Here is a 10,836-nt window from a genome sequence, read left to right on the forward strand (position 1 = left end):
ATGCTTGAGAATACGTATTGCTCATTTTGTATCTTTAAGAGCTGACAGGCAGCTGGTCAGACCTCTCTGCTCCTGAAGTCAAGTGGGCCACTCACAGGTCTTTGCATTTTGACACTGGCTTCTTTACCCTGACTCTGTCATGTCATTTCAGTCTCGTGCAAGTGTGTGCACATTGCCTTATTCTAGAAGATATGATTAGTGTATGGGACGTGGCATCTCTGTGCAGTTTAATGCAAGATGTCTCAGCAAACAACAAACATTAGATTCTGAAGAACTGCGTTTGAATCCTGACTAATACTTCTTTGCTGTGTGATATGGAGAGACAGTTAATCTCTCTGATCAATGGTTCCTGTATCTGCACAACAATGCTAAAAAACTTCATTTCCATGTTATGAATAGTAAAGAAAATAGGTGCACAAATGCCTGAACAGCATCTGGCTCCTGGCACACATTCATAGCTCTTGGTTGATCAAAGGAAAAGTGAATTTATCACCCTTCTCTTTTAAGATATGTAGTCATCACATGTGGGGTGTTAGTTTTCTTATGTGCTATTCCCCCACCCCCTCCTTTTAGCTTGGCTCTCCTCAATGCACTCTATCTTCAACATAACTTTTAGGAGGAGTTGAATTCATATTGCATGCTAGTAATCTCTCTCTCTTTCTTTTTTTATGGTTATTTGACTTGAATTCCCACTTGAAAATTAATGCTGACCAGTGTAAAACTTTTATGATACAGAAATATGCAATGTGCAGTTGCCAACCACCATCAGACATGGCCCTGTGATGTGGTGTGACTGCCAGAAGATGACAGGGGTGCCACTCTCTAGGCTTTGAAGGAACCAGTGTGAACCCCCACTCTGATTCTCCTCAGAAGAAACGAAGTGTTGAAAATTAGATTCAGCTGCAAGTGTTTGCAGTGTCACATTCGGAAAGGCAGATCAGAAGCTGCTAGAGGCTATTTTCAGAGAACTCCTAATAGGTACAGAACCAAAATACAGACGTGGTTGTTAACACTCTGGGAAATGCCAACTTCAAGCTGGATCTCAGCCAGGGGAGAAATTGAAAGTCCTAGATAGCTTATCTCAGAGCAAATCTGTATTATGTAGAAAGGGTGAGATGCAATTATGCGGGAGAATTATACAGGAGTGCTCGTTCTCTGCTGGGCATCGCTGTGATGCCTTGGAACTGACGGTATCAAGGTGTGTTTGACATTTCCTAAATCTTTATTTCCCTGGAGCAGGGCATTGTTCTTCCCCGTATTCTTTCTTTTGCCTCCTCTTTAATGCTACTCATTTTCTCTGGTCCATCTCATGCTTTCCCAGGCTTCATTCACCATATATCCCTAAATGAATAACTCATTATATATTTGTAGCCTTGAATTTCTTTTGAACTTCAGACCTACCTTTCAAGTTCCCTACAAGCCGCCTAAATTCAATACCTCTTCCTCCACCTCTGTTACCAAGCATTTGAACACAAGTTCTTTGACTTCAAGCTGAGGTCTTTTTCCTTTTTAAAACAACTTTAAGGCACCTTTGCTAACTGAGATTAAGCTATACATTTAGTATATATATATATATATATATATATATTTTTTTTTTTTTTTTTGGAAAGGTAGCATTAGCGGGTCTGTAGCATTGATTAGAATTTGGATTCAGAACCTGGGATCAAGTCTCAGTTCTGCTGCTCTGCAGGAGCACAGCTCTCATCTTTTTGTCTGTAAAATGATGATCTGTAAAGGATGCTAGCTGATAAGCAATTAGTCATTATGTTGTGATTACTGTGTGCAGGCTCTGTTCCCAGTGCCATATATGTGTGTGGCACTTTGTATATATACAAACTGTGAAAGCAATCTAAATATGGCCCAAGAAGGACTCTATACTTCTATATTTGAGTCCTTGTGGATGAACTGAAATCTAACTTAACAGGCAGACAAGATTGAAAACCTAACTTAGGAGTATGTGCTTGTAACAGTAGCTGATTCTTGGCCAATCCCAGTGGCCATACTTCAACCACTCATAGACTGCTAAGTGTTTAAACTGTGTTCAAATAGGGTAAATGCCAACCTGTAACCAGTTCAGCTGTTTCTGTACCTCACTGCCGATTTCTGTATGTCACTCCCCTTTTTTGTGTATAAATTTGTTCTGACCACGAGGCATCCCTGAAGTGTGTCTGAATCGGCTGTGATTCTGAGGGCTGCCTGATGTGTTCATCATTCATTGCTCAATTAAACTCCTTTAAATGTAATTCGGCTGAAGGTTTACTTTTAACAAAACTCAATTGATACTCACAACAACTCTATGAGGATTGTGCTATTATTCAAATTTTAGGGAATGAAGTTACTGAGTCTGTGGAACCACCTCCGTTATGTGTTTGTCGTGCGGTTACATGCCACACCATGCAGGATGCTCCTAGGTCTATGCGTGGCATATAGTAGATTAGTGTTTCTTGCCCTTTAAATTCCACCTTACCCCACCCAACAAGATTTTAAGCTTTGCTTGATGCCTTTTGTAGCTTAAAAGCATGCACTTTTAGTTTTACAACAAACGTATTTATCTTAAGTATAGAATATAGTTCTTCAAATGCTCTGTGTCTCTTTGCAGATTTCCGTCCATCCTCAGAGGTTACATACACACCTCTTGAGGTTGGCACCCATCTCCTGTGGAAGTGGCAAGTCAGAGGAATGGCTATTTTCTAATTTGATATCATTCTCTTTCTTCTTCAGTCCCCTTCTGGGGTTGTCAGGGCTTAAAGGAAGAACTTCAGTGGATTCACTTCTGGAAAGTACTTCAATTCTGAAGTCCAGGTTTCTTCAGTGGAATGCAATGGCCTTGATGCATCTTGGGGACAGGTGCATGGCCCTGAATTTTAGCTAAGTTATCCCCACCTGGCTGAAGGTCTCTGCAGCTCATCCATTGCTCTTGATGGCTCATATCTGAGAAGGGCCTGGCTGGTCAGGGGCAGTGCAGCCTGAAGTCAGAGAGCAGTTAGGTTTAGGTAGGTTAACGGGGCCACACAGAGATGATTTGATAATCTTGGTTTTAAATACAAAATCACAGTGTTGTTAGAACTCAGCGTGTTCAAGTCAATGTCTCCACTGATTCCGTCAGTACTGTCAAGTCTCCTGGTATAATCTGCCATTGGGATTTTCACGGGAAGATGCAATAAGAGACAAAGAAGTCAGGATGCAGAGTTGATGGCAGAACTTAAATAAGATGTTTTGTTTTTCTGTATATCCTTTGGAAAGACAAAGGTGCAGCCTTGCCTTAGGCTGTGGATGGGATTTGGAGGAATTGGGAGGGAGTGGAAGCTGGCATGGAGGTGACAGTCAAGGTCAAGGGCATACCTGTGTGTTCAAAAGAAGTGGGGAAATTCCATGTGGGCAGTGTTTAGGTTCTGATTTACCTAAACTTAACCAGTTAACATAAATGTGACTATGAGGCAAAGGCATGAAGGAGGCCTTCCAGCCTTTTCCTTTGGAACTCTGTGAACTTTAATGGCTTTGTTTTGCTGACCAGGATGATGACTGAAAACAAAAATGGAAAGAAACGGGTCCAAATTTTCTGTAAAATATCAAGAAAGGAATGGGAGAAGTGAGGGCCTGGAGAGCCAGGTGGTCTATAGACTTCAGAGAGAATTTAGAAATGAATGAGAGAAGGGAGATTTTAGATAAGAGTAGCTGTCAAAGTAAGTAACATTTGGGAATAATAAAGTTACTTTTAGAATTTTTGCTGTGTGTCTCAAAATGTAATTTCCCCATTGGTACTGCTAAGGAAATCCATTTCATATTTAAAGTGTTTTTTGAAGCTTCTCCCCTTCTCCCTTGGGGTCAGGTGTGTCTTTTGGATACAGGGAAGTGTGGTATGATGGTTAAAGGTGCAGGCTCTTTAACCAGACTGCCAGGCATGTTCTAAGTTCTAAGTTCTAAGCTTCATAACAGTGTGACTTTGAGCAAGTATCTAATCCCTTTATGTCTCAGTTTCCTCATCTATGATATAGGGATACTCATCATAATCCCCCAACAGAGTTGCATGTGGTATAATTTGAAACTGACCCAATAGTTCCATAGAACTGATGTTTATGGATTATTCTGAATAAGCATAGAAATTGACCTTCCCAGTCTTGAAACTTGAGAAAGTTACATTTGTCTTATCTGAGTTCCTTTCCCAGTAAACCATCCATCAGATCTCCCAGGTAGTATCAAGGAACTGAAACTTACCAGATCACTGCATCTGGACAATGAGAAGCCAGACCCCTCACCCATCATGACTGCCTAACCAATTACCTGCTACCTGTTGACCAGCTCCTCTTCCCTCTTCCTTTTTACTTGCTAATTCCTGTTTTGTTTTTGTTTTTGTTTTTTTTTTCTTGTAGATACGTTTCTTCTCTGTTATATAAACCCCTAATTTTAGTCAGCCAGGGAGATGGATTTGAGACTAAACTCCCAACTCCTCAGCTGGAGAACCTGATTAAAGCCTTCTTCCCTGGCAATATTTGTTCTGTCAGTGATTGGTTTTTTGTGCAGTGAGAAGCAGAACCTAGACTGAAACACTGGTGTTTCAGTAACAAAATGAGATATCATAGATAGAGCATAGAGGATAGTACTGGAACACACAGTTAGAGCCATGAAAGACTGGATTGTTGAGTTGCAATGTGACACCTTGTTGGCACTAGCTGCAGTGAGGATTCCAAGGAGTAATTATAACAGATATTTGACTTAATTTCTGTAACATTGCTTATTAAATTATAGCTATGAATCCAGCTCAAGAATTCACCACTGATATTTCTGTTGGCTCTAGGGTGCAAGGGGTGTGGACCAACCTTGTGGTGGGATGTGGTGGGACTTGAAGTACCACCCCAGAGACAAAGGGAGACTGGGCAAGGTGCTAAGCTGTGAAAAGAAGATTTTCTTAAAAAATGAAAGCAATCATAATAATCAGCTAATTCTGTCTTCAGGACTGGACATTTCAGAGGGAGGGCAGGTTTATCCAGCATTGTAATTCACTACTATAAGAAAATCTCTGAAAATCTCCTGGCAAAACTCCAAGCTTGATGGTTGCTTGATTTCTTAGCAGAACTCAATGCCATCTGTAATGTGAGGGCAGGGGTGGCTGAGGAGCCTGCACTAAGTCAAGGCTTGGCTCTGCCCCACAGCTAGAGAAGTGTTGGGGTAAGTGATAGGCAACAAAGACTCGAGCTCCTCTGGGAATTGTGATAGAAGGCTGCTGGGAAGATGAACCATAGGTACATTGTGACCTCCTGAAGGACCTGGTGCAGGGCTACATGGGTAACTGAACCCCAGCTGTGGGGCAGCTGAAAATCAAAGGCCCTCGTTTGCTTCTAGTTTGATAGCACTGGTCACAGGCAGAGTTTCCATGGTAGCCTGATCCCTGCTGCCCACAGGACCAGCACAGGTGGGACATAGTTGGTGGCAAACCCTGCTCTGTACAGGACTCTGGTGAGGTGGACACACTAGGCATTTTCTCTGTTGGTGGCCTAAAAGGAGATAAAAAACATCTAGCAGCTGACAGTATCCAGAAGGGGAAAGACTTGATGACACTTTAGCATTCTCACTTTTTTTATGGAAGAAATACATCTCCTCTTTGTGAACATCCATACAGTCTAATAGTTGGGTGACCTTAAAATGGGCAAAGATCAGAACATGTGTGTTTTCAACATTTCCTTCCAGCTCCTCTCAATTCCCTCAAAGAAGACTTTGAGACTCTGGCAAGTCCAGACTACCTTTTGAATGCATTTTGTGTGTTTCACCATATACATCTCCCTTATGAAGGTTTTTCAGTGCTTTTTTGAGTGAGTATGTTTCTTGCCACAATATTCACAGAGACGGGCCATGGTACAGCCTCAATTCAGCAATTGATGTCCTGGCTTCCAGGACTCTGCCTGCTACTTTCCTTACCTGATTTTGTGGCATACACCTAAGTTACTCTATGCTAAGGGAGAGAGGAACACAGGAGCTAATGCAATCAAGTATGGCAGCCAATGCCCAGCAGAGTAGGTGCTATAGCAAGTGAGGGTGTGTCTGTGCTTTCCATGCTAAGTAGGAAGTCTGAATCTGAAGGTGTGGCCCTGTGAAGACAAATAAGAGGAGAACTACAAGAAAGCTGGGGCCAACCATGTCAGACCTGAGTGTTGGTGACAAATCTGACAAGAAGTGGCACATAGGGGACAATCTGAGATCAGAGGCTGGTAGGCCAAAAAAATAATAATAATAATACTTTGAGAAAAATGAGAGGTTGGGGGAAAGTGGGCCCTGAAAACACAATACTCAGACTCAGAAGTTGGTTCAGTGGTGATGTAAGTTTTCTCATTTAGTTATAATCCCATTCACTGCTCTGTTATATACATATAAAATTCCTAAAAATTACTGATATGATTTGGCCATGCCCCCACCCATGTCTCGTCTTGAATTGTAGTTCCCATAATCCCCACATGTCATAGGGGACCCAGTGGGAGGTAACTGAGGCAGTTACCCCCATGCTGCTGTTCTCATGATAGTGAGTTCTCATGAGATCTGATGGTTTCATTAGGGGTTTTTCACCCCCTTTGCTCATTCTTCTCTTTGCTGCTGCCATGTAAAGAAGAATGTGTTTGCTTCCCCTTCCACCATGATTGTAAGTTTCCTGAGGCCTCCCAACCCTGCTGAACTGTGAGTCAATTAAAACTCTTTCCTTTATAAATTACCGAGTGTCAGGTATACCTTTATTAGCCATGTGAGAATGGACCAATAACAGTAACATCAAGTTGTAATAAACATGATAAGCAAAGCTGAAAGAGTTATTATTATTATTATTATTCCAGGGATCACATGTATCCTATAAAACTTTACTTTTTTTCCTTCTGGGAATCACTTTAAAAAATACAAGGGCTTTACATGTGCATTACTCATTACAGCACTCATTATAAGCACATTCTGAATCTGACACCTAAGCAACATTTTGACATCTTTGAACTGCAGAACTGGGAGGCACCAAAGAGATTATCTGATTGTACCACTTCACAGGTGGGAAAACTGTGGCCCAGGTAATATGCGTAAACTGCTGAGGATTACATGGGTTGAACTGGAACTTCTGTCTGTCAAATTGAATTGTATCAAATTTAATTTGGAAGATGAATATTGATTTCTTACTCCGCTCTGAGCTTATTTAAATTCATATTAAGAAAAAATCGAGCCATAAGTCATGGCACACCAACAGAGAAATATCTGTTTTCTGTTAATAATGTTTATATTTTATAATGTATCAAGATTTTCCAAGTGTTTTCTAAGTAAGCTTAGTATTGGAAAGATAGATATAACTGACCTTTTAGAGAGAAGGAAACAGATGTCCAGAGTGACCAAGTGACTCAGCTGAGGCCTCATCATTTAGGAAACAGTGAGACTGAATTTCGACACCTGTGTGGTGACTTACTTGCTGGTCCACTCCACAGATGCCTGGGACAGACGTCACCAGGTTCTTGCTTTCAAACCTGATGTTTTTCCTGGACGATGAAGCATTTTATCTACAGGTCTGTATATGTAGAAGAAAGAAGGTGGTTTTTGTTTCCCAAAGTCATTCTCAGATGTTTCATCTCTCTGTCAGTTTCTGATCTTCACCTCCCATCTCTTTGTCACTCATTTTCCTTTCTTATCACATATTAGCTCTAGTGTTTTCAGTTTCTATCATAATACATTTTATAGATGTTTACATACTAGTGTAAAAGTTGCCAAACTATGGCCCATTGATTGTTTTTCAAAATAAAGCCAAAGTAAATAACAACTTCATTGATATATGATCTATGTGCCAAAAAATTCACCATTGTAAAGTATGCAATTTAGAGATTTTTAGCATATTTAGAGATTTGTGCAATCATGACCACTGTAAAACAATTCTATCACCTGGAAAGAAATCCTATATGCATTGAATCACTCCCCATTATCTCAGGCCCCACCTAACCCTAGGCAACCACAAATCCACTTTCTGACTCTATGAAATTGCCTATTCTGAACATTTCAAATAAATGGAATTATACAAGATGTAGTTTCTTGTGACCGGTTTCTTTTACGTAGCATGATGCTTTCGGGGTTCATATGATGCTTTCGGGGTTCATCCATGTTGTAGCACTCATGAGTATCCCATTCCTTTTTATCACTGCCTAATAGTCTAGTATGTGGACATACCATGCCTTGTTTGCATATTCATCTGTAGATAGACCCTTGGATTTTTTCCATCTTGTGGCTATTATGAATAATGTTGCTGTGAACATTCATGTATAGATTTTTATGATAGCATGTGTTTTCATATGTCCTGGATATATACCTAGCAATGGAATTGCTGGTTCATGTGGTAACTCTGCCTGATATTTTAAGGAATTGCCGAACTATTTTTTCAAAGTAACTCTACCATTCTACGGTCCACCTAGCAATGAATGAGGGTTTCCATTTCCCTGTGTCTTTTGCCAAAACTTTTTATTTTTCATTTTGCTTTACACTTCTTTTGTGGACTGGTATTTTGTCTGTCTTCTTTATTTTCATCATTGTAGTGGATATAAAGTAGTATTTCATTGTATTTTTTTATTTGAATTTTCCTATTGGCTAAGGATGATGAGCATTTTTTTCATGTGCTTATTGGTCATTTATGTATCTTTATAGAGATGTCTATTTAAATCCTTTGCCCTTTTAAAAATTGGGTTCTTTTTGTTGTTACATTTTATGAGATTGAAAAAAATGTATATATATATATACATACACACACACACATATATGTGTATGTATATTCTGAATATAAATTTCTTATTAATGTGATTTTCAAGTAATTTTTCCCATTTTGTGGGTTATATGTTCACTTAATGATGATGTTCTTTGAAACCCAAAAGTTTTCAATTTTTATGAATTCCAATTTATCTGTTTTTTCCTTTATCACTTGTGCTCTTAGTGTTATATGTAGATTGAAGCCATTGCCTAAACCAAAGACACACAGAATCACTCTTATGTTTTCTTCTAGAAGTTTAATAACCTTAGCTTTTATATTTAGGTATATGGTCCATTTTGAGTTGATTTTTTTAAGGTTTAGAACTCAATTTTTCAAGCTCTTTGTTCAGAAGGCTTAGATGGTTGGAATAATCTTCACATGTTTTTAAAAATTTTGTAAACTATATAGATAATAACTTAAAAATAAGCAGTGTTTTTAATAGACATTGTTTTCAGCAACAAAATCGTGTAACAATGGAAACGTTTCCAAATACAGTTTTTCAAATGCTCTCCCCATGGTAGAAATAGTCTTTGAAAAGTGATTGCTTTCTTACTCATTATTAAAATGTTATCTTTATTTTGAAAAGACAGATTAAGCATGTTTTGCCTTTTGGAAAATATCTGCCAGGTAGCATGTACTACTGACAGTCATTGCCGTAAATACATAAACAGTCAGTGGAGAATTCTTCTCTGTGTGAAAGGAAATTGCTTATCTTTAAATCCAACCCTTAAACACTTGGCCAAAGGAGACACCAGTGAAGTAGTGGTCCAACTTCACATTTTACATATTGTTTTAAAACAACAGTTTTGTAAAACATCCCGTTGTCCCAATGCCATTTGTTGAAAATATACTTCTTTCCCCTACTGAATTGTCTTGTCATGCTTGTTGAAAATTAATTGAAATAAGTATTATTCCCTTCCATTTTAATAGCTGGCCTTAACATTCCCATTCATGATCTTACCTCTTATCCCATTCAAGGCAATACCACTGGCTCACCCTTGTATAAACAGATCAAAGAGAGCCTGCCTAAAAGTTTGAATGTGTTTATTTTTAAACTTGGTGAAGGGAAAATCTCTCTAGGCAACAAAGAAACCCCAGAAGCTGTAAAAGAAAAGACATATACATATGACTATAGGCAAATTTTGCATTTCTGTTTGGCACAGGAGAGCTCAAAGGAAAACAAATCTGGGGAATGGATCTGCAACAGATATGACAAATGAGAGGCTAATTTTCTTCATCTTTAAAGAGCCCATCAATAAGACATTTATAAATTAATAGAAAGGCCAGTAAAGAATAGGAACAAGGACATTTAAAAGACGTTCAGTATATCTCTTAGTTAAGGAGCTGCAAATAAAAATTATGAATTACCGTGTTTTTTCCTCAGGAAGGCAAACATTAAAACACCAGCTCAGGGGAAGTGCTGCTGGTGACTGGGTGATGCTGGGGAACAGATATTACCACAAATTATGGGTGTGCATGTTGTTGCTACTATTATGGATTGTAATTTACCAATGTCTGTTAAAATACAAATTGCCCATATTTTGATCTGCAAATTTCATTGCTATGAATACTTGCTAGAGTGAAGAAAATAAACAAAAGGAAAACAAAACAACACGCTTAGAAGCAGCCTAAATGTTTAATCAGGAATACTAAACAGTCACCAAGTAGCTTCATATATCTTAATATGGAAAAATCCCTAAAAATATTTACAAGGGAAAATTTAAAATCCTGTAAAATGCACATCGTATGGACCAAATTGTAAACATTTCCCCCCACAAATCAGAACTTTCACAGAACCATGTGTTTCAGAAACACAGACCAGGAAGTGAATCCTCATCATACTAACATTTAAAAAATATAAATATAAAATAAAATGTATAAAAACACAATGTAAAGGCAAACATGCCAAGTGAAAATTAAAAATTTCAAGTGCATATGTACGTGTCATTGTAACATTAAGTCTAAGCTTAGTGTGTGTGGTTGCTGTTCTTAAAAGGACGTGTTAAGCACCTGATAATAGTGATCATCATTTGCGGGAGGGACTAGGGAGGGAAAGATGTGTGTACTTTTCATTTTATAACATTGCACACCAC

General features: G+C 38.8%; 1 non-coding gene across 1 annotated transcript; it reads right to left on the minus strand.

Annotated features, from left to right (window-relative positions):
- Positions 1 to 10,518: 10,518 nt before the first annotated feature.
- LOC119471047 lies at positions 10,519 to 10,588 on the minus strand. The gene has a single exon (XR_005200038.1). It is a non-coding gene; the product is annotated as a small nucleolar RNA SNORD18 (small nucleolar RNA).
- Positions 10,589 to 10,836: the final 248 nt, after the last annotated feature.

Source organism: Cebus imitator, unplaced genomic scaffold (genome assembly GCF_001604975.1).
Source record: "Cebus imitator isolate Cc_AM_T3 unplaced genomic scaffold, Cebus_imitator-1.0 Scaffold1, whole genome shotgun sequence".
NCBI lineage: Eukaryota > Metazoa > Chordata > Mammalia > Primates > Cebidae > Cebus > Cebus imitator.